The sequence below is a fragment of the Puma concolor genome, chromosome B1 (assembly GCF_028749965.1).
Source record: "Puma concolor isolate L17-30 chromosome B1, mPumCon1.1.hap2, whole genome shotgun sequence".
Lineage (NCBI taxonomy): Eukaryota > Metazoa > Chordata > Mammalia > Carnivora > Felidae > Puma > Puma concolor.
Window position 1 is genome coordinate 101,796,265 of NC_141670.1, and position 24,062 is coordinate 101,820,326.

General features: G+C 38.9%; 1 long non-coding RNA gene across 1 annotated transcript in view; it reads right to left on the reverse strand.

The window, feature by feature from the left end:
- LOC147581779 (uncharacterized) overlaps positions 1–18,729 on the reverse strand; it is a 107,287-nt gene extending 88,558 nt beyond the window's left edge. The window contains exons 1-2 of the long non-coding RNA XR_015250242.1: positions 12,582–18,729; positions 4,874–4,917 (exon numbers count right to left, since the gene is read on the reverse strand). This is a non-coding gene — a long non-coding RNA (uncharacterized LOC147581779). The remainder of the gene's footprint in view (positions 1–4,873; positions 4,918–12,581) is intronic.
- Positions 18,730–24,062: the final 5,333 nt, after the last annotated feature.

Consider the following 24,062-nt stretch of genomic DNA (forward strand, 5'->3'; position numbering starts at 1 on the left):
AAGAAAAACCCAGAGGAAGCTTGCAGAAATTCTTTATGCTATATTTCCCAGCAACAGAATATTTTCCTGCCTTTGAAAACTCAATTAAATTTTACTTCACCAAAAGTGTGAAAACCAGGTGGCACCTAAGATTCTCATTCCCATCCCCACTCTGCTTGATTCTTATAAAAATAACACTGTGATATTTTTGCAACAAATAGTATAAATCCCTTTTGACCACCCTAACAAAATGTTATGTCAAAGACCATGAATATGGAATATTGAGTTTCCCTCCAAGCATGAAAGGAAGAAACTTGACTAGAGCATAAATCTCCCCGTTCTGTGTACCTCACCAAGAAAATAGATATTCCGCTGCCCAGTGTGGTACTATCATCTCCTTTGTGTTCTCAGCTCTCTTGGGTGTTCTGTTCCTATAAAGGAGGCTTAAGGAAGCTCATGCCACATTTTGAAAGAAAATCCCTCAAGTGACCATTGAAGCCCCTCGCTGCCCCTAAACTTCACCCAACCTCTGAGCACATCAGAGATTGACCTTGCCCTTCTCCAAAGAGACCCAGTTACTACTGTTTCTTTTGTGGGCTTAGAGAGGAAAGCAGTTGGATTTCATTTTTCCTTTACTCATGTTCAATTAGTTCAATCAGCTTTAACGAGGCTGATCTCTTAAGAGACCTGAGCGGAAGAGAAGCAAACTATGGAAGGCTTCCAGCAGTAGCACCAGCTTTCATAAATCTGAGAATTATCTCCGTTTTGCTTGGTTCTGCCAGGGCCAAAGTTCCCTCCACACTTTGGTTTATTACCATGTTGGATTGGTAGAGATAGAACCACAAAGCAAGTGAAAATATTAAACAGAGATCAGAATTCTTTCAGCAGGTTAGTTAGAGAAACTATGTTTTAGGAGTCTTCAGGGTTTCTCAGGAAAGCCTAGAGAAGTCAAATGACCATTCAAATTCACTAGAGGGTTAACGGCAGTGCCAGGTATAGAAGGCAGTTCTCACACCACCCTATACCATGTCAACAGTAAGCTACAATCCCTAGGTGCTAAACTTCACAAGTCAAAGTAGACATCCTGTTGTAATTAGATATAGGTCTGGATTCACATGAAAGGACTGAATTAGAGACACACAAATGAGGGAGGGTTGCAGCCACTGACTTTCCCTAGAGAGAAAATGTGACTAAGGGACATTTAATACGAAAAAAAGTAGACTTACTTAAAATTTGTGATTTTGGCCATTTGCTAATAAAGATGAAGGCCCGAGACACATGGTGATTTGAAATTTTGCTAAAAATGGAAGATTAAGTGGTCTGTGAGCCTGGTCTGAAGCCTCACATGCACACCTCAGAAGAGCATTTGTTCTAGGTTTCTCCTCTGCACAAAGTAATTCCCATAAAACGATTTTTTAAAAATTTCTTTATAAAGAAAAATGGCCTGGAGGAGAAAGTCAACTAGATGTGTGAATGAGGAAATAACATAAAAGCAAAGATATCTATGAAAATGATGTCTCTTAGATGAAATATTAAGTAAAATACATACTGTTGAAAACAATCATTTAGTCAATTAACCAACAAAAAATACTCTTTGAATTCCTAATACACGCCTGAGCTACGTCCTAGGGGGACAGTTGTGAATACCTTTGACACACTTCATGTCCTCAGTGGGTTACAAGTAATGAATTTCAAACAAGATATCTGCTATAAAAGAGGAGTCTGAGGTCCCTGAGGAACAAGGAGCCTGACGTTGTCCTACAGAGAATACCTACCCGAATGGGTGGCATTGAAGCCAACACCTGTATTTTATGTGGAAGTAAGAGCCAGTCATTAACTTGTTTTAGCAAATGCCTCAGTCAGTCCAAAAATTATTTTTTATAAAGAAAATGATATCTTATAGCAGTTATTGCAAATTTGAGGATTCTAAAAGTTCTAGAACTATTTATCACTTGACAATGTTAATGATAGGAGGATCACTGAGGGCTGATGACTGAGGATCCTGTCAGCAAGTAAGAAGAGGAATATGATCCAGAGACACAGAGAAATGTGGCTAAGAGAGAAAAGAGGAAGTGAAGTGGTACAAAATGCTTTGAGAGGTTTAAGAAGAACAAGGAAAGGGGAAAGATGAGTTTATTAGGAATATTCAAGAAAGTGGTTTGAATGGAATGGAGATGGTGTGACAGGAAGAAGGAGCAGGGCTCATGTGGACTAGAAATGGAGGGAGCAAATAAATATCTTTGCTCTTTCAAAAGTATCACACATGGTCACCCTTCCTCACTTCAAGGACTTCCTGGAATCCTATTCCTTCCAAAAAATTGTTTTTAACAGGAAGAAGAGCAGAAGAATACTCTTGTTTGCTTTTCCTCAAAAGTCACCACAAACTGTCACTAAATGTCAGCATAATTCTAAACACTTAACGTCTTATTTATTCAACATTTATTTCACACAGTCGGGTGCTTTGAGATGGGCAGCAAACCAGAGAAAATATTTGTGATCCTGAAGTACTGATGATTAAATCAATAAAATCACTACCAGCCAAGACTATTCGAGGAAAATTTACTGATACAGAGCCTTCAAAGAGTGCCACCTTCAAAGCTGAGTTTGCCCTGCCTGTCACCATGTGGCAAAGTGGCCCCAGTGTTTTCCACACTCAGTCTGCTCTGCCATTCACAGCTCTTGGATGGGTCACCCTCTGCTCAAAATCATTTCAGGTTTCCTTTACCTGTATTAAAAAGTGAGCATGCCTTAGCTTGTCCTAACGTGTCCTCCACAATACAGTCCCAGCTTAGCCAACTTTCCAAAATTACCTTCTGAAAACCTTCCAGTCTGTCCAGCTGACCTACTCCCTATTTCCTGTGCCATTCCCTCCTAGATGAGAGCAAATCTCCTCCTTCATCTGTACCTATTGCTTCTGGATGTCTCTGCTTAATGCCCCTCATCTGACTCTAATTGAGGGAATATAAACTATTTATTAAGGTGTCTGGTGAGGAATACATTTTCTTTCGTTTTTCTCCCTTCAGGGGGCATTTATTAATGAACTTTGAGTGATGATCTAGTTTCCATTGTATCCTGTATTTGCCTTGCATGATTACTTTTTGTCTGCTTATTCTTTTTCAGAAGGCTTTTTTTTTTTTTTCATTTTAGTTCAAAGTTCCTAGAAGCAGAAAGTCTGCTTACTGACACTGTAAAGCCAGCACCTTAGTCATCCCATAAAGACCTCTGGATGATGATGATAGTTCATTTTCCTTAAATGAGTTAGTATATATAATGCATGCGATTAATTGAATTATGAATTTATTATCTATGATAGGATTAGCAGACACATACGCCAAAGGGTTACCCTTATGCTGTCCATATAATTATGATTCCACAAGAAAATACACTTTTTGTTTATTTTTTTTTAGGTTTATTTATTTATTTTGAGAGAGACAGAGACGGTGCGAGGCAGGGAGGAGCAGAGAGAGCGGGAGAGGGAGAATCCCAAGCAGGCTCTGTGCTGCCAGTGCAAAGCCCAACCTGGAGCTCAATCTCGTAAAATCATGACCTGAGATGAAATCAAGAGTTGGATGCCCAACCGACTGAACCACCCAGGTGCCCCAACTTTCTATTTATTTTTAAAAACCAATGCCATCTCTCAGTAATTTTCCTGATTCATCTCACTATGGCTTCAAATGGTATCTTAAGCTTTTAAAGTTAATATTTTTTAAATCCAATATCAAATACGAGTCAATGGTATGCAATATAGTACCTCTCCCTCAGTTCAGGGAAATCATATTTTCCACACAATAAAATATGCCCCTGTCCCTTAAGAAATGCATAGAAAATCTCTACTTTTTAGCTCTCCAATAAGTTTATTTTCTGCAACATCTATAACATCATGGTCTTACTTCTCTGTTTAACTGGCTACATAATAATGACATAAATATTCCTAACCCACATTTATTATAGAGTAGCACCATCTTTCACACTAGAAATAAGTGCTAGTAAAGTTGTGCAAAATTCAGTGGTTGCTTCCAAAACTTTTTGTCAACATTTTTCAACTGCTCTGTTTCAAGACCATAAGGTTTTGAACCAAAGACGTTTGGAAAGAAACTGAAACCATGTGAATCAAAGAAGATGAGAACAAGAATAATGAAAGTTGACTGATGTGAAACCCACAAATCTCTCCCAGTTTTAACCAAAAAACCATATAAGATGACTGTGTTTTCCTCTCCTCCAGCTCCTCCCTCCCCTGCCCCCCACTACCTCTGCCAGTACCCTTTGTAATTTTATGTGGTTGTTACTAGACTGAAAGGTCTTACCTTTTCCTACCTCTTGAGAAAATAAGGAAACATTAACCACCTGGCCTAATAATTACCACACCCAAAGGATAATATCCTTTGCAGACATCATTCAATTTTTATTTAATTCTACAACTCCCACTAGGCAGATTACTTTTTCTTGAACATTAGTAAACTCTGCCCATATGTATACACCACCACAAACCAGTTAATAAAAGAATAAATAAAAATAAAAATCCAAACACTTAATCAATTATTTTGTCCATGTAGTGGCACACATCTGGTCTTTGGCTTCATTTTCTCTTCATTGTCTTTTCTCTTCATTTCAATCCTTTTTTTTTTTTTTTTTTTAATTGAACTGACCCCAAATTGGGTGTTTTGTAGACACAGATTAAGATAATAAAAAGTATATTCTTTAAGGTCACATAGATAATTGATGGAATTCAGCAAACAGAACAACAGCAAGTTTAAGGGTGATGGAGGCTACTCGACACACAGCACTATATCACAAAAAAGAAATTAATATGAGTCAAGAATCATATCCTCAAAAATGTAAATGGGGAGATAGAGAACACAAAACCATTATAAATCTCAACCCCATTATCTCTTACCTGTTCAACCTTGGGCTGCTCATAGACATTCATGTAACCCTTACCTGTAAAAGTGATGAAATGGAATTTAGTCAACTCTTAAGTTTAGCTCAAAAACAGGGTCAAAAGTAGGATGCAAAATATAAGAGAGTGCCAAAAAATGCAATAATAAAGATAAGTAATAGTTCAGTATAATATTTCTAAAAATGAACAAACTATACCCCGCAGAGTAGCTTCCTGATTGTTTTTTTTAATTTTATTTATTGAGAGAGAAAGAGAGCAAGCAGGGAAGGGGCAGAGAGAGAAGGAGAGAGAGAATCCCAAGCAGGCTCCATGCTGCCAGTCCAGGGCCTGATGAAGGGCTCAAACTCACAAACCATGAGACCATGTCCTGAGCCAAAACCAAGAGTCAGACGCTTAACCAACTGAGGCACCCAGGCGCCCCTAGCTGCCTGATTTTTAAATAAAGTTTTATTGGAGGGCCAGGACTAGGGTGAGGCAAGTGAGGCAGAGTTGTTCAAGGGCAGGACCAGATCTGCCTTTACTTAAAATTTTCATACAGTGTTTATCATGTAGGGGTTTTTTGCATTAATCTTGATTATTTTAACTATTGCTTTAAAATAGCATTTATCATCATTACTGAGGTTTTTGAAACCCCCTTAAATTTTGTCCCTGAGATGAGTGCCTCACTCAGCTTACCTGAAACCCAACCCTTCAAGACTCTAAGAAAAACTAAAAATAAAACATTAGGAAAATATGTAATGGACACATAATAAGCTATTGCAATTTTTAGCCACAAGCAGTTTTAATATCTAATAGATATTACGTTTTATTTTAAACATACAAATTTCACAAGCAACCTAATACTATAAAAAAACTAAGAAAGACATCTCCATAGGCAGACTGGTAATAGATGGAAAAAAAATTATTAGGAAAGACTGACAAATCAGCAGCCAGTTCTTGGTTTTCTTGCCCTCTTGGTATGACTGCACTGTGCTTAGTCTGGCCATTCCTTTTCGTAGCCAAGCCTTTGAGTGTTAGGCAGTGCAGCCTGGGGCACCTCAGTTTCCACCTACTGCTTAGTTCTCTAACAGTAGCCTGCTCAGAAAGGTAAAACTAGTTTCAAGTACATGTTAAGGTGAATTTCTAGCCTCTCTTAGAAGGCAAGTCCTTTCTTGACGCCTTAGAAATGGCTGATTCCCTGGTTTTGCTTCTGTCCAGAGCCGGCTCTCCTTGCCCTGCAGCGGCACTGTGTCACAGGCCATTGCTGTGCAGCTGGTCCACACAGAAGTCAGTAAGCATGAGCACTGAGGCCTAGTTTAGGGAGGTTCAGCAGGTGGGAGAAATGTGCGGGTTGGAGGGGATTTGAGATTTAGAACTTTTGAGAACACTCTCTTAGTCCCCCTGTCTGTAAGCAAGGCCCAATTGAAAGCTCTATCATAGGTGTAACTCCCCTAATGTACAGTTCAAGGTTATAGAGAGTAGTTCAAATTAGTATTTATTTATTGCAACTCATCATTTTGACAACTGATAAATACAGGAGAAGAATAAACAATTTTTCAACCTTTTCTGTAAGGTCTGAACCTCATGTAGCAACACACTTGATCTTATTCTCTTTACAAAAATATTCCAACAAATTTCTAAAAATAATAGAATAATCATGTTATCTTTCAGCAGCCTTTAATGAATTAATGAGTCTATAGTTATACTACCCTATAGGGTAGTCACTAGTCACACATGGCTATTCACATTTAAATTTAAAGTAATTAGAATTTTAAAAATTAAAAATGTAGTTTCTCAAGCACCCTACCACATTTAAGAGCCACACATGACTAGTGACTACCGTATGAAGATACAGAATAGATATAAAACAATAAGTACAGTTACAGAACATACATAGTACTAATATAGAACATGGCCATCACCATAGAAATTTCTATTGGAAAGTGCTGCTGTAGAAAGTCTACTCCATACAGTGAACTTTGATTGCTGCCAGACATTGTGTGATAGAAGTACACAACAGCACCTCGCCAAAAAAATAAATCAAACCTGAATAAAATTAAGCCTCTGGATCTAACTACCAATTTACAGGAAATACAGGGGACAGAGGAATGTGTTACACAACACCATGGGGATCCAGTCAGCAAATTCCAGATTGTGGAACACTATTCAGAACAAATGTTGCTGTTTTGTTACCCCCCCCCAAAAAAAATGATGGAAGAATCTTAAATCTCATAAATTCCATGAGATTTAAGGAACATATGAAATAATTATAATCAATAGCCCTTATAAAATGCCTGTTCCAAATTGTGAAATAAATAATTACAATTTTAAAACAATTGTGGAAATTTGAACACTGACTGGATATTTGCTGGTAGAACTATCACTAATTTTGGATAGGCATAAAAATGGTGTTATGGGGATATTTGAAGCATCTTTACCTTTTAGGTACTTACTGAAATATTTACAGATGAAGTGATTGCTTGTACTGTACTTTAAAATGATCTGGATGTGGGACCTCAGAGAAGTAATAAATGAAATAAGCTTGGCTCTGACTTGTTTGCTGAAACTCAATAATGGGCACATGGGAACTCATCGCATTTTTCTCTCTCTTTTTGTGTATGTTTGAACTTTCCTATAATAAAAAGTTTTTTAAAATTTTATTGTGCCAGCCAATGATAATCCTGTGATATAAATCTGTTAATTGCAGATGAACTAGCAACACTATTTAACCATCCCTCATCTGTGATAAAACAATTTATACTCTAGATCTTAGTAAAAGCTCATTGCAACACAAACCTCTATGGCAGGATGCTTAAACTTTATATTAAGTATGACAGTTGTTGTTTTTTTTTTTTTTTTTTCCCAAATAACAAATGAAAATATTCATCTTAACTAAAACACTTCTTAGTTAAAAGAAAAAAAAAAGTCAGAAATCACTCTTAACATGACACCAGTAGGGGGAGATAGATGCTGGTTTTCCTCTGGGAAAATTTTTTCAAGAAATAATCTATGTTTAATCTGAGAATCTGGATAATTTGGGGGGTAGGGAGATGGGAAGGACATTCTCCTACTGGGTTTTCAGTAAAAAGCATGTCTCCATTCTCAATTCTTTAGCTTTCATTTCCAGGGGAGGAATCCTTCTCTCTGCATCATGACAATCTATTTTCCAATCTAAATATATGTTCAAATTATAGCAATAATACTGTCCAAGTTGTCCAGCTGCTCCTGTCTTATATCTCCATAATGGACTTCCTAGATATTATTCAAGTATTTCTTTAAAAGTACTTCTTTTACTCTTCCATGTATAATGCTAAGTTAACATTTGTGTTAAGCTAGCACTCTTTCGAGTAATATTCATTTATACAACTGGTTCTTGAATGTCTCCTATGTTCAGTGCTGCAGTTATCATGAAGAATAAGAATTAGTCCTGCCCTTAAATAGCTTAATGTTTAGTAGAAGAGCACAGCATACCTTTGGATAAGATAGGGGATGTGCCTGTAGTATGGGAGCCTGTGGAAGGGCCAATAACCCATCTTGGAAAAAGACTTCCCAAATGGGATATTGGAATATACAACTATGTCTTTCATTTACTCATCAATTTGTTTAGTTCCGTAACATGTTTTTATTTTATCCATTCAACCAATACATTTTGAGCACCCCTTATGAACAAGACACAGTGTCCTCTTGATTCAAATTACCATAAAGTTGGGGTGCCTGTGTGGCTCAGTCAATTAAGCGTCTGGCTTCAGCTCAAGTCATAATCTCACGGTTCATGGGCCAGAGCCCCACGTTGGGATCTGTGCTGACAGCTCAGAGCCTGGAGCCTATTTTGGATTCTCTGTCTCCCTCTCTCTCTCTGCCCTTCCCCCCCACCCCCACCCCACCCCCCCGCTCATGCTCTCTCTCTTTCTCTCTCTCTCTCTCTCAAAAATAAACATTTAAAAAATTACCATAAATTCTTCTTGCTCAGGATATACCATCTTTGACAAAGTGTGCCTGCCTGTAACAATAAATGGTTCCAAGCAATTTTTCTTCACTTTATGAAGTTCACATTTTCAATATAAACTCCTCTTTCCACTGGAAAACCCCAGCAATTCAAATATTACTTCTGGGTATTTCACACTACTTTTTAAAAAGTATTTTATGTTATATCCTTAAATGAAATTAAACAGATTCTCTTTCTTTAATGATTATGCAATTTCTTATACTCTTTAACCAATTCACTTAAAATAGTCTTATTGTCAAGACCATAACTCCATAGAAAAGACTTCTCTATTATGGTTCTCCCTCTACACTAAACTTGAGTTAATTAACATGATCATCTCATGGCCAGTAAGGATCAGGTTTCTTTTCCAGGAATTAGATCCTTTGAGTGATAGCCGTTTACTGCTTTCTGATATCCTTAAGTATTACCCCTTCTCTACAGTCCATCACAGGCAGATAACCAAACATGGATATAACCTTTCTATTTCGTGAGGAAATCTGAGTTGCAAAATAGTCCCTAATCGGCAATGGTCTTGAGTATTCAGAAAGTTCCACAAGAGGCTCTCTCGCGCTACTTATATTTTATGTCCCCAAAAGGCTCCTCTTTGTAGCTCTCCATCTGGTCTCACCTCCCTTCTTCTCTAGATTCAAGCTGGCATTTCACTCTGAGATCCCAGAGGGAGTAGTATGGGATCTTTACCCATTTGGCCCCAACCCTTCCATTTCACTTCAGGTCTGAGCAGCTCAGGATCACCACCTCAGCCAGCATGTCCCTGAGTTTTCTTTTCAATGGGGTCTCTGATTAGTCTTTTGTGTGTTTCTGGGCATTAAGCCCCACACTCAGCTTTCCCTTCTCCAAAGTGCTTTCTGAATTCTGTTTCTATTCTTCATGCTCCTCTTCCTGATTTTTGTTGGTAATCTGCCCTTGCTCTTGAGTTACTTAAGCCTTCTATTAGGAATTCTCTCCATCAAGTTCTCTCAAGTTTCTTCCTCAAATTTCACTAGCGTGCCCTCTTATTTCTGTCCTCTAAGCCCTTGAATCTGCTGGTCTAGTATGCAGGTTGCCTGCTCCCAATACATGGTTCTCTTAGTCAGGCTTCCAGGTACTCCTTCTCTTGCATAATTTCCAGCAGTCACCAAACAACTCTTTAAGAGAGGTGGTTTTTCTCTTACAAAAACCATGCCTCTCTGAACTTTGCCCTCTCCTTCAACTCTGGCCATTCACCGTACCCAGTATGTCTATGGGATCTAGCACACACAGTCTTTTCAAGGGTACAACTGCTTTTACTACAATAAAAAAGACTGTTCAGATACAAATGATATCCAGAAGAGTGAGGTTACAAGTATATAGTTCCATGTTCTTTGGCTGGCAGAGGTTTGCAGCCTTAATCTTGGCTAAGCCCTCTCTGTGTTTACACCATTTCTTGTCACAGGCAACCCTCCCAGCCCTGATTCTGGGAGTCAGTATTTTCACTGGCTTCTTCTATTTTCACTTCTTGCTACAGGCCATACCTCCCTGAAATTGTTGGGTCCTCTTCTACCTTGACCTTAAGGTCACTTCTCAGCCTTTGGTCTTAATTGTCCTCTGATCAGATGCCCTCAGCACTTCAGGAGTATCCCACATTTACTGGTTCATTGATAGTTCCTTGTGACCTTCTCTCCTCTTCTTTTCAGTAGAGATACATTCGCTTTCCATCAGATCATACTAGAGCTCCTCCTTCTCTTCTCTCTCCCTCCCTCTCTCTCAAATTTGTATTTTAACAAAAAGCTTCAGGCTTCTTCACAACTGAGCCAACATCTCTTGGGTGAAAAATCATCAGGGTCAAACCAGGCACATTAGCATAGTGAACTTTCAACCAACTGCCACCCCTGAATTCAGATCAGGGATCTGACTATACTAATATTCTTTCGACCTTAATTACATGTGTTCTTTAAAGCTTCTATTTCCATTTTATCATATCTAATTCATAAATCACAGTGTGTTGAAAGGAAGTATACTTTGATACTTTTTTTTTTTTTTTGAGAATCTCTTTGCTGTACATTCATTCTTGTGAACTGGGTACCTGATGTAAACATAGTGTAGTCATGCATCTTCACTTGGAATAAATAACAAACAGACCAATTCTGGAACTCTGGAGTGAGAGTGGAGTGAGAGTCTCAGTCGGCTGTCTAACCTGGGTTGCACATCAGAGCTATCCATAGAACATTCCATATAAAAAAGCTCTACCTCTGCCTGTTCTTCTCTCCAGGGCCTCAGATTCAGAAACTCCTTAGGAACTCAGAACCACTAATCTAAATGATTCTTGAGATAGTGATATCAATAGCCACAATGAAGGTAAGGAGCCTGGAATTTCATCTCTGTGAACAAATGTAAGTGAGAAGATTGGCCTTCTGTGATTTTGCTTTGCCTTCATGTTGCCTCTCTTCAAAGAACTGCCCTTTGCATGTTTTTCCCCACTCCTGTGGACTCCCATCCTAATGTTCTAATTTGCTGGGCATGTAAATAAACAATATAATACCCTTTGCCAAAGGAAAAAAAGGTGTCATCAGGCTCAATTTTCACACTCTGGCTTGTCATGCTAATTTATCTCCTGGGATGTATGAGGATTTCTTTCAACATCCAGAATGGCCCTTTGACTTATTGAACATCTAACAGTCTCCTGAAGGTGGGGATGGCTGAACCAGGATTGAAAAAAATATTTGGAGGAAAGGGTCTCCAGAAAGAATGAAAGCAAAGAAAATTACCAAGGACCTCACTTGCTCATGCACATTTACTAAACAACCACTGTTGTCCATAGAATGTCAGTCACGGTTAGTCCTTGACAGTTTCTACAGTCCACCTTAGTAGCCCTTCATTCATTTTAGGAGACTGAGTCTATGATAATAAAAGAAAAAGAGAGGAAGGGCTAGTTTCTTTATGCTTTTATCAGGCCCAATATTTCATTAGTGTACACCTTTTCACCCCCATTTTTTTTTTCAATTTCTTTCTTTGCTGTTAATTCAGTAAGTAAAAGAGAGAGAACTGCTTTCTTTTCTAAGAAACAGCAAGAGACCTTCAGTAATTGTCCCTGTAACACATGCCAAGTGAATTTTTTCTATTTCTGGGGTGGCTATTAGATCGCTGGGGGTTCTGACATTGCTGATGGTTTCTAGATGACAGATTTCCCAAAAGTGGGACCAGTTACTCCATAAAATACTTGAGGAAGTAGGGGGTAGACAGCATAGAGCAGCAAACCTGGTTTAATTGTAGCCTCATCTAACCATCTATGTGGCCAGAGGAACGTCCTTTATGCCTGAGACTCAATTTACCCCTCTATAAAATGGAGATAGAGATCTACATAAAGGGTGATGAGGAATATAAACAAAGTCCATTAAGCATCTCACATAATTCCTCTCTCATGGTAGATGTCCAATGTCATTATTATTCTTTACAACTCTTAAATGTCAGCAAGAGTCTTTGAGATTCCCATATGACCAGGACCATATGCCATTAAGTTTTGGCAATAAGAGAGTTTTGTCAGTAAATATATCATGGGCTCATAGATAAACACTTCAAATAATCCATCACACAACGACACCACTGCCTATCATGCTGCTACAGAGCCCTTATCAAACAAGAGGATATGTCATGTGAAAGACACCAGATACATTGAACCATATTACATGACCACTCTGTTTTGTTTTTACCACTGAACTATGTAAGACTGAATGTTTTGTTTTGTTTTGTTTTATTATTACTTACAGCTGTTCCAGGAAAAGAAATGAAGGAAGCTTCTTCCTTTGAATGCTGAAGCTTTAACTTGCACCTAATTTTGAACAGAAAGCAAGGAGAAAATATCAGTTTTCTTTTCAAACTCAATTTTTATACACCCCAATTGGTTGAGTAGCCTCTTGCCATCATCACACATAGATAATGGACTGACAGCTAAAAGAGAAGAAATCTCCATAATAGCAAACCTGCCTGGATGCAAAATAAGGGGATATCCAGTGACATTCATCCATTCATTTCCAAGTAAATAATCCCACAGAAATTGGAGGAAAAAAGTTAATGTACATTCTTTTACTTCACAGCATTGTTCCAGGTATAGTCTTTGGTTTTATTCTCATTACAAGTCATGTTCTTAACATGTTATACTGCATTTCAGTGAAAGTATTCATTTGCCATGGTTCCAAATATTAATGTTGAGCATAAAACTGATGATTCCATTCACTTCTAGCTGTTGAAGTTACTATTCCTCAAAGTCGTTTCTGCTTCTAAAATTCTCAAATTCTTTAAGGCCTTAGAGATGACTCTTGATATAATTTATTTGTATTGCATACCATGTTAGACCTTCAGAGACTACCTTCTCCCTGTTCTGAGAGAAACTCATTTGGATGAAGGCCTGTGTCTTCGAAAGTGGATCGCCTGCTGGTAATGATCAGAAAAGTAACAGCCATGCAAAGAGCACCTATGGGCCAGGCATAGCATTTTATATGTGTATAGCAGTTTATTTAATCCTCCAAACACCCTGTAAACTAGGTTTTCATTTCCACATGTTGTAAGAGAGGCTTCAAGAGATTAAAGTGGTGCAGGTAACAATTTGGTAAAAATCTGGAACTAGTAAAATCCACATCTCCCTGCCTCCAAAACTTGTGTTCTTTCCTTTATGCAGTACTACCTAGAATAAAAAGTGAAATGAGTAAATAAATTAGTCACCTGACAGTTTTAGAACCTAAGAAGCTGAGAAATGCAAAGTCTACCTGCAGTGGATCAGGAGCAAAGCCTGGGGGTTGGATACTGTCAGTCCCGAACATTCAAGAATCGGCCATGTTTCAACTGACCTTCACATTTGGCTTTACTTCAAATGACTTGCCAAAATTTAAAACTATACAAAATTCACATAAAATCAGGACTGGGAACTTCGACTAGCAAACCAGAATATCTGGTCACACCAGGCTTTCACATTCCCGCATGACAACTAGGAGGACAGCTAAGCGGCAGACCCCCTTTGGACAGGACACTCTTCCCATACACCACTGCCTACCCTCCACTGACATAGCTGGTGTGCCTGAGCCCTAGGACCTTTGAATTTGTGACCTTTTCCTTTTCTCTACGGCATCCTACCTAGAAAAATTAAAAGGTAAAATGCTCTCAACTTCATAAACATACAGTGTGTCAAAACTATAAGAAAGGATGTAACATGTGCCTTTTCCTCAATGGTTTCCTCTTGGGAGTGACCCAAAGATTATGAGGGTTTGGAGAACAGCCTAGGGCCTTCAATTAAAATAGTTTTGTCTTTGGTTACTACCGGAATAAACCTGTAAGCAGACAGCTGTTTCATGCCAGCTGAAATTCTAGTCTTGGGTGGGATGGCAGAGGTTTACGACTTCAGATGAGAAACAGGCAGGAACAGATTATATTCTCATGCCAAGTTTCTTTCTTTATTGCCATGGAAGCAAGAAGAGAAATGCAGAAAGGAGAAAGCTTAGCTAGACCCAATGTTTCACTCAGACTTTCTGCTAAGCATCAGGAGCTACTCAAGATTTTGCAAACATTTTACGGGAAAATCATGGCTATAGAAAACCCCTAAAATTAAAACAGAACTGGAAAAGAATAAAGACCATGCATTTGTTTTTAAACTCAGAAGTGGAACCCCCCGGGATTTGGTATTCTATAACAAGACTGGAAACATTATTAACGTTAATAAATAAACATCTGGATCGACTTGCAGTCTAAATTTAAGTATCCTAAATATTTTGGCTCCGTTATAACTATATGCATTTTCCAAAATTCTCCAATGTTTCTTCTGTCCTTAGCCTACAGTTCAATTTCTTCTGAGTCTTTTAATTCAGGTCTTGTTTGCCATGAAAATAGACCTTGTTATATAAATGCTTAAGCACCAAATGTCCATAAAAGATATGGAATTGTTCTTGATTTCATCCCTCATATTGCATAATCTGGGTCCTTTACATACCCATATCCTTTTAATAGGAACCATATAATCATACCATTTGCTTCTCTTCCGTTCATATAATGCTTTGTACTATATACAATCATGAGAGTGCCAAAATTTACCAACAAAAATTTTGTTGAGCTAAAGTTAAAACTTAAGGCCATTACATTAATTCCTTCTTTTAATGTAAAATTTATCCAATGTCAGTCCAGGTTTGGATAGTGTTAGGGAGAAAACATACAATATGGTAGCATAAACCAGATTAAGCCCTAATCACGGCCAAGTTTCATTTAGCTCCTCAAGTGTACTCCAAAAGTAAGAGTAAACGTGAAAGTAAAGGTCAGCAAAACACACCTTCACCAAGAAAAGTGCAATAAAACCAGTTCAAAATTAAATGAGCCAGCTACAGAGCATTCTACTCATAAACACAATGCTTAGACTTAATCCGTTCCTCACCACCTCCATTTGAGAATGTTAGTCTCAGGTCCCTGGGCTGCTGTTGCTGCCTTGAGTCTTTCTCTAGTTGCAAGCCAAGGGGTTGCTATGCAAAGTCCCAATGCATGGAACCAGAGTTAATCATTCACAGGCCCTTTTGCCTGAAATAAGATGCTTTTCATTTCCCTTGGCTTATGTGAATAATGAAAAAGGAAAACAAACAAAGGAGATAACTGCACTATGTTAAAAGATAATCCCTTAGCATAACTATTGTCTAGAAGGCTGAGCACCATAGGCAGGCAAAAATCCAGTCTGCATTCAGCGACTACGTTGACATTTATTTACAAGAGATTATGCCATGACAGAGCTTCAAGAGCATTTAGAAATGCTCCCATTTCCCAAAGCCTCCACTATATTTATATGCAGGATCCCATATTATTTTTCCTGGTGTTATGGCAACAAAGACTTCAATGTTTACAGAGCTATCAAGTTCTGACAGGCCAAGCTGGGGACTTTGCATCACTGGCTCACATGAAAATGGAGCGAGGGACTTGGGGAGCAGAGCAGGAGCACAGCTGTCTGAACAACTAATACCTGAGCAGAAGAGAGGTAGGAAGCAGGCAGTGGTGCTAATCAACTTGCAGAGCCACTCTCCCCCGCAAGAGAATTTGCCTTCATGAACCTGTGGTTTAAGGAACATATTACAAAGGATGCTGAACCTAGTAAGTCCCATTAAACCCGAAAGAAAAGCAAATCCCAAATTCCTACTACAATTTTGTACTCCACGTGGATTTTTAAAACTCTGTTGAATACGAGATGTTAGAGCCCATTATTAGACCTCTGGGGTAGTGGAAGGGGAAATGAAAATGCAGTGGGTGAAGAAAGGGCAGAACAAGTACTCTCTCTGTGCCCACTTTTTGTTTTTAACTACACAATAGAGAGCAGCCCAGCTTACCTTCACACCTAATTCAATCTTTGCCCATAGCTTAGTAGTTTCCAGTATACTCCAACTCTGCGGCTGATTATGGCATGAAGCTGGCTGTGACAATGTCCTAGAAATACTTGTATCTCACAAACAAGATTATCTTGAGAATTCACCACCTCTTTCCTGAAAATAACACCTCTTTCCTGTAAATGTGGCTTCATGGAAGGCGGTTCTCTGCACTGAAGGTGCCCAGATTTTGCCCAGCCTCCTCCATACCCCATGTGACTGAGACACAGAGCTACAAACAAGACACAGAGTTTAAAAAAAAAAAAACAAGTCCTTCAAAACATACTCTTTGGATACCTTGGTTGTGGTTAAAGCAGGAAATAAAAGCCATCAGCTTAACCTCAGATAGAATAAACCACCAGTTTTCAGCCCTGTATGTGGGCCAGGGAAATGATCAAGTCAGAGTAAAATGGAACAAGAAATGCTAGGCCAAGTCTCTCTCTTTCTCTTTTTCTTTTCTTTATGTATGTGTGTTCATAAGATTATTGGTACTTACTTGGTTAAAAAAGTGTAGGATGGGCTTTATAAGCATGTGTTTAAATTTTTTTTTTGAGGCTTTGTTCTGTTTAAAATTTAAATAGCAAGAAATATGCATGTGTCCTAATGCTTAAGATGAACATTCCGACAAATAATAAACTGTGACTTACCATGTAACATAAGACATGTGAAAAAAAAAGTTTTGTTTACATGGTATGGACTTTCCACTTATATAAAATAAATGTAAAAGTATTGGGGAGAAAGCTATTAATAATAATTGCAATAAATGTCTCTATGTCTTTCTGGATAAACTAGAGCTGTATAAGAAAATAGAAATGAGTACCTATGACATTGTGGTCTTTCCTTCTGGAAGTTAATAGTGTTGACAGGCCTGTTTCCCAAAACTAGTTGGAAAGACTAGTTGGAAAGACTAGCTGGAAAGACTAGCTGGAAAACTTAGTTGGACACCTGTGAGAGAAGAACAGAGCTTTGTGCTCTATCACCACATCAGGCCCATCCTCTCATTAGCAACTGTGACCACGGTTTGCAATATCTGTTGCTATCCATGACTTTGCCTTTCTTTCTTCAAAAGCTGACTTTGCTCACAGTTTGCCAGCTCCCTTGAGATCCTGGCACACAGACAAGTTTATCCATGGCTGGTCTTCCCAACAGTCGGAGATTAAAGGATATTGTGTGAGGCTATGCTTTAGCGTGTCCTTTTATTTCTTCTGGTCAACTCACTTCAGCTTACCACCCAGCAGCTGCAAAGGCAGCTGACATTAACATCTTCATCATCCTCAAGAAAAGAATTTATTACAAACACAATTAATGGCCCAGATATCTTTCCTAAGTACTCATTCAAGAAAATTATGTAAGCTTGAGTCTTACCATGAACTCTGTAAATGTGTTATTCATTCATTTAACACATATTTTTTAGCTCCTAACTTATGTATGGCACTGTACAATATACTAGGGATGCAGCAATATGTAGGGTAAGCATGGTTTTGCCCCTGATTGAACTTAAATTGTACTGGTGAATCAACCAGTAATACAATTGCTAGTGTCAAATATGGAAAAAGGAAAGTAAGAGAATATTATGATAGCCAATACGGAATATTTTCAGATATTGGATGCTTAAGAACTTCTTTCTTGAGGGGCGCCTGAGCGGCTCAGTCGGTGAAGTGTCTGATTTCGGCTCAGGTCATGATCTCACGGTTTATGAGTTTGAGCCCCAAGTTCGAGCCCTGCGTCGGGCTTTGTGCTCTCGGTTCAGAGCCTGGAGCTTGCTTCGGATTCTGCGTCTCCCTCTGTCTCTGCCCCTCCCCCGCTCACACTCTACCTCTCAAACAATGAATAAACGTTAAAAAAAATTTTTTTTAATAAAAAAAAAAAAAGAACTTCTTCCCTGAATGACATTTAGGATTGGACTTGCTGGATAAGAAAATTGTTCTGGAACTAAACAAACTAGAAGCATTCCATTGATGGTAAACCTGATGCCGTTTAGGCTTCTTAGTGACTACTTGTAAAGTCAAATAAAATAAAATATTTCTGGCACATTTGATATCTTATATATCTTCCACATCTTCTGGAAGATAAATAGAATGATTAGGGAGGAGGCTTATGTCTTAGTCCAAACCTTGATACTACAGTGTTAACTAATTCCATCTGTTGACTTCTTGTGGCTATTTCGGCTTCCACAACAAAACCAGTACCTTCCTTTACTGAAGGAAGATACAGAAAAGAGTTTTTAACCTGTAAGATTAATAAGGGATTTCTCTTAGTATCCATCCTGAATTCATACGCAAAATAAACTGTGTATGATTCATATATACAATTTAGTAGTGAGAACATCTAACACTTTCATCAGATTTTTAAAGCGCTCTGTGATTCAAAAAAGGATATAGCCACTCAGACAGAAATGGTCTAATGTGGTTTATTGCTCTAGAATCTTTCAAAGAGCTGACTTGTACTCAGGCCTTCAACTGATTGGATGAGGCTCACCTACATTATGGAAGGCAGTCTGTTTTACTCAAAATTCACCAATTTAAATTTTAATCTCAGGGGCGCCTGGGTGGCGCAGTCGGTTAAGCGTCCGACTTCAGCCAGGTCACGATCTCGCAGTCCGTGAGTTCGAGCCCCGCGTCAGGCTCTGGGCTGATGGCTCAGAGCCTGGAGCCTGTTTCCGATTCTGTGTCTCCCTCTGTCTCTGACCCTCCCCCGTTCATGCTCTGTCTCTCTCTGTCCCAAAAATAAATAAACGTTGAAAAAAAATAAATAAATAAATAAATAAATTTTAATCTCATCCAAAAACACCCTCACGGAAACATCCCAGAATAACGTTTGACCAAATATCTGGACACCATGGCCTAGACAAATTGACACATAAAATTAACCATCACAAAGTATATGCTGCATCCTGAAGGACAGTGGCCCAGACTCAGAGGATACCACTTCCAAGCTGATGCCTAAACTATGCCTCCAAAAGAATATTACAAAGCTTTATCAGCCCACAGCTCCTAGATGATGGAATGTGTGTTATGATAGGACCCCCTGGTCATTTATCCACTGCTACATCTCCTTTGCAGTAAGGTCGGTCCCTTGGTTCAAAGAAATATTTGGCCAGATCTCATGTAGATAAATCAGATATTCTGTGAGATGCTGGATAGCAGGGAACCTGAGGAACTCCAGGCAGGAAAAAAAATCCATACCTGGAAATATATGTAAATCCTAGTCATGACAAATCATTGCCCTCTTCATGCCAGAAAGTGTCCAATGTAAATAACTTGCCACTAAGTGGTTTGTTGATCTCTTTGAGGGATAGTAGTACATTAGGGGTTCACCATCATATTACAGCAAGGGTCTCTGCTGCTGACAAGTTGCACATTCAGCAACAATAACTAGAAGAACATATGCCTTTTGTCTCTGCAACCATGTCTACCCGGTTCACGAGTATATTTTGGTAGCCAAAGACAACATACTAGGGTAGACAAAAACAAAGGATGGCTGCATCTACTGGATGAGTCATCCTGTTCACCTGATCTGCCACTGGCTGGCGTCTGGTGGGCATTAACAAGCAATAGAAAAATTCCCATACTTTTTGCCCACTTCTACACGTCTATCCAACTGCCTCTAAGCCATCTTCCTGTCTTCAGTCTTCCAATTTTGCTGCTTTCAGATCCATGACTAAACAGATAAACAATCTCCACCACTCCAGAGTTTGTATATGCCTTTACATTGGACCACTTTTCTCTCCACACAAAGTGGATAACCAGCTACACTGCCCAAAGCCCTGCCTTGTGGAAGAATTTCTTTCTACCATTGTTTTTCTGGGCCACCCATGAATGATCTTTAATGAAACAACCTGCTAAGCAGACCTATCTGAACCAAACTTGGTATTCTCTTCTCCTCCATCAGCTAGTCATAAAGCTATAGGTATAAACTGAGGAAGAAGAACTAATGCCATAGGGAGTGGTGACATGGGGATTTGAACTACATATTTGTCAAAATTATATATGCCCTCAGAACCTGCTGGTACCTGATTCTGCATATACCACCTCCACTGTATAACGGATTGCTGTTGGGCCTACCCAAACTTATCACCTAGTGGGTCTGAAAACATTCAACTCATGTTGGGCAGTTTTGGTCATGTAATCATTTGATGTTCCATGTTCATATGACCAGTATCTGTCAGGACCAGTAGTAGATCAGGAGCTGTTTTGAAAATGATGTATAGTACTCAGGTGTAGACAGCTGCTCCAGAAACTTGGGTTCTACACTATGATTCTGCTATTAGATCTTGCCAGAGACTCCATGTAGTATATTCCTACCGATTCCTCTAGAACTATGGGATCTACTTGGTCAAAAGACCCAAGAAGCAGGGCTGCTTGTACTATACCATAGACCTACTCTATAGCCCTTGCTTTTTCTGTGCCCCACTCAAAATTGGAAGTCTTCCACGTTATCCAATAAATGGATCAGAGCAGTATTTCTAAGTGCAGTATATGCTGCTACTAAAATACAAAGAGGTTTAACAAATGTTGTGCTTATTTTTTAAGTGGTAAGAACTCAAAGGTGCCCAAACATGTTCTTTAATTTAGATGGTCTATTAGTCAGGGTTCTCCAGAGAAATGGAGCCAGTAGGCTATATATAGTTATCTAAAGTACACTTATAAAAAAGTATACTTATTGCAGAAAGTATACTTATTATGAAGAATTGGCTCGCATGATTATGGAGGCTGGGAAGTCCTGTGTTCCACTGCCTACAAGATGGAAATCCAGGAGAGCTGGTGGTACAAATGCCAGTCCAAGGGCCAGAGAGGAGGTGAGATGGCCCAGCTCAAATAAATGAGGCAGGGGAAAAAAGAGACAACTTTCTCACACTTTTTGTCCTATTCAGGCCCTCAAAGCATTAGAGGATACCAACTTACAGTGGGGAGGGCAATCTCCTTTAGTGAGTCCACTGATTCTAATGCTAATCTCATCTGGAAACATTCTCACAAAGACACTCAGAGATAATGTTTAATCTGGGCACCTCATGGTCAATCAAGTTAACACATAAAATTAATCATCACAAGTCTATCCCTCATCAACTTGGCACCCATACATCTCCTTAAACCATACTTAATCTCCAAATAAGGACAATAACAAGGTTATGAACTGTCCTACATGCAAAGAAAAACACACTAACCTTTTCTCTAGAAGAGGAAGTAATTCTTTGAGTGATGTTTCCTCTTCCCTTGATGTCTTGTAACTTAAATACCATGATGTAAAATTAATAATACTTAAATGCAATAATATAAAATCAATAATCTTATATTACATAGTAAGTAAATAAGAGCAGAAAGAAAACAAAGGTTGTAGCTGATATTTATAACTACCTTCTTCCGTTACCCATTCTGTATTTCCTTTGCGTTCAGCAAGCACCTCAGCTGGTCATGGTTCTTTACCTGGTGGGGTAAGTAAACCAAACCTTCATTCCAGAAGGGAATTGGACTATTAGTAGTCCTGCATGGATTAGGCTGTTGTAGTTTTTCATTAACCTTAATCACAAGGCATGATACTACTAAGAGATGCTCTTAGGGATCTCCTGTACCCCAGACATACTCTTCCTTACCTCTATTATGGAGTAGCAGTCCAATTTCCCCTTTCATAATCAGGATCATTCATAGTAACTCCCTTCCTTTCCTGTTAATTCAAAGGCATCAAAAACCCAAAGTACCTGGGCAGCAGTCTGACAATTCAGTGGAATCATTGTTGTGTTTCCTAGTAGAAGCATCCATCCCTCTGGAACTAAGAACTCTGAGCCAGCAGAGCATAACAGGAAGCAAAAATTTTGCTACTGGGTCACAAGGTGTAATAGTAAGTGGTACCACTCCTATTTCCATCCCTTGATTCCTGGACCCAGGAATTCTGGCTTTTAGAGAAACAGCATCATATATTGGGCACCTGTTCAGAGCATATAGAGACTTCTGGAGAACCTTGCCCCAGCCCTGAAAGGTATTACCACGTAGCTGGTGTTCTACCATAGCCTTCAAAAGGCCATTTCACCACTCTATCAAACCAACTGCTATAGGAGGATGGGGTACATAGTAAGACAGTGAATTCCATGAATGTGGGCCCATTGCTGCATTTCTTTTGCTGTGAAGTCCTAGCATTGCCCAAGACTAGTGGAGCCCTAAGAGCTTTACTGATATGGTAGGATCGTAACTTTTTATAGAGTTTCTCTCAATGTCCAGAGGACATGCATCTTACCAGGGCATCCGAAGTGCTTGCCATTTCCTGTTCACGTGTGATTAGCATGCTATCACCAAAACGGTGGACCAAAGTGATGTTTTACAGAATGCCCAGATGATCAAGATTCCTCCAAACTATATTGTGACAGAGAGCAGGAGATTTAACTTAAGCCTAGGGAAAGTTTATGAACGTATATTCCTATTCATCCTGGTGAACTGCTTCTGATCTTCATTAATAATAAATATTGAAAAGAACACATTTGCCAACTCAATAGCCACGTACCACAAATGAGAAGTAGTGTTAATCTGTTCTCATAAAGATACTATATGCAGCACAACAGCTGCATTAGGGCCACCACTTGGTTAAGCTTCTGGTAGTCCAGTGTCACCTGTCAGGATTCATCTGATTTCTGCAGGAAGTAGAATGATGTATCAAATGGGGATAAAATGGGGCCAATCTTCTATTTGGTTTTGAGTCTTTGAGGATGGTGGTAATCTCCACTCCATCCTGTGTGGCAGCATCCACACAGAGGCTAGGGGACAGAATTATTTTTGATTTACCACCTTGGCCTGGGTGACTTCCACTTGGTCTTTCCTACTACAATAGCTTTTACTCCATAGGTTAGGGAACAAATGTGAGTATTCTGCCAGATGCTAAATATGTTCACCCTGATTATTCAGTCAGGAAATTGGAAAATGACTACCAGATGGGTCCAGAGGCCAGTTGGACCCAATTTGAGATGGTCCTGGGCCAGAACTTCATTTTTCATCCAATCTCCATTCTCCCTCATTCTAACAGAGGAGCCATGAGAGTGCTTTGGGCTCCCAAATAACAGTGTCACCTCAGGTCTTCTATCAGTCCTTTAAAATCTGAGTATTCCCCAGAATCTGAGGCAAAAATTCATGAGCAAATGATCTGTTAAGAAAGTGTCCTCAGCAGAACTGCAAAGGAACTGGAAGGAGTTGAAGAGAGAAGAGGAAGAAGTGGGGGAAGTGTGTAATTTCAGGCAAAACCCTGGCTTAGGAGTAATCTAGCAGATGAGCTTTCAAGTGTAAAATTAAAACTAAGAGTGAATTCTTCAGATTGGAGGCAAGTTGTTCAGATTGGAGAGTTTCTTTTTTTTCCTGAAATTCTTGAGACCCAACTGGATTCGTGTTGTTACACGAATGTTCCTAGGGCAGCCTATTAAAAAACCTGAACCCTAAGGAGTGCAATCTGATGTAATTCTGGAAGATCTCTCAAGAAGAAGGAACTCATAGCTTTTCTTTAGTTTTAGTCTCTATAGTGAGAAAAAAGTTTATTTTTATAGTGTATTTGAACAAATAGAATTGACTTCTGTTTTAATGTTTCATATATATATATATACATATATATATATATATATATATATATGAAGCTGATTTAATTTGTGATTGTGTATTGTAGCATCTGACATTTTAGGCTGTCACCATTGTTTTCCAGTTGGACATTAATAATCTAATTTTCAGCACATCAGTGTCCAAGAGAAAGGTCTCCTATAGTGTGGAGACATGATGCTCACTCTGACAATCTTCTATGGGAATCTATATGTCCACATAAGTTGAATAGCTAAGCATCAAATATCATCGAAGCAAAGATCCCATCTATAAAATTAGTCCTGAGAGAAAAAAGAGAG